Source organism: Alosa alosa, chromosome 9, assembly GCF_017589495.1.
Source record: "Alosa alosa isolate M-15738 ecotype Scorff River chromosome 9, AALO_Geno_1.1, whole genome shotgun sequence".
Lineage (NCBI taxonomy): Eukaryota > Metazoa > Chordata > Actinopteri > Clupeiformes > Clupeidae > Alosa > Alosa alosa.
In genome coordinates this window covers 8,058,330-8,059,363 of record NC_063197.1, presented here as the reverse complement: position 1 = coordinate 8,059,363, position 1,034 = coordinate 8,058,330, and positions in this window count along the sequence as shown.

The window sequence follows — 1,034 nt, the reverse complement described above, 5'->3', positions numbered from 1 at the left end:
ATGGCAGCTTGCGAAACCTGTTGGCTGCGATGGGGGAATAAGACAACAACAGCATGCTGGGCTGGAGATAAACATCTCTGCTGAGGCACAAAGCTATGAGTCAGACCGGCACGGAGTACTGAGACGCAGCCCAGCTCTCCAGAATTCCACGGCTGGATTAGGGTGTCAGGTATATCATCAGGAATGAATGAATGATAAAATGGCAGCTGCGCAGGATGGATGGCACAAAGAGAGAGGCGGAGAGATTCCTTTACCACAGGCCGGTGTAGAGAAGGAGAGATTCCTTTACCACAGACCGGTGTAGAGAAGGAGAGAGGATAGATGGGAGAGAAGAGCAGGGAGAAATGAGTGACTTACAGACAAACACACACACACACACACACACACACAAAAAAACACACACACACACACACACACACACACACACAAACACACACACACACACATACAAACACACGCACACACACACACAGGCACACACATACATATTCGTATGCACATACACACACACATGTACACACACACACACAGGTACACACATACATATACGTATGCACACACACACACACACACACACACACACACATATGCACACGCAAATACACTATCATATATTGCATTTTTTTTTTTTTTTTTCTTATGAAAATCTATTGATATGTTTGTGTGTCTGTCCAGATTTATTGTGTAATAACTGCTTTGCCGATATGAATGACCTTGCCATGCCAATGAAGCATTTTGAATTTGAATTTGAGAAGAGAGAGAGAGAGAGAGAGAGAGAGAGAGAGAGAGAGAGAGAGAGAGAGGATGGACAAAGTGCAGACCCTCCATGTCCTCAGAGGTGCGTTCGTCTAGACACTCCTTAACCCCAGAGATGCGTTCGGACTCACTCCATTCCTTTAGTGACTCCTCAGCTATCTAACCTCCACGCCCGCCCTCTTCACCCTTCTTCTCCCCGCTGTAACTGAAGCCAAGGGGATGGCACCCGCAAAAATCCCCTGCAATGTTTGCCTGCTTGTAGTGCTTGAGATTCCAAA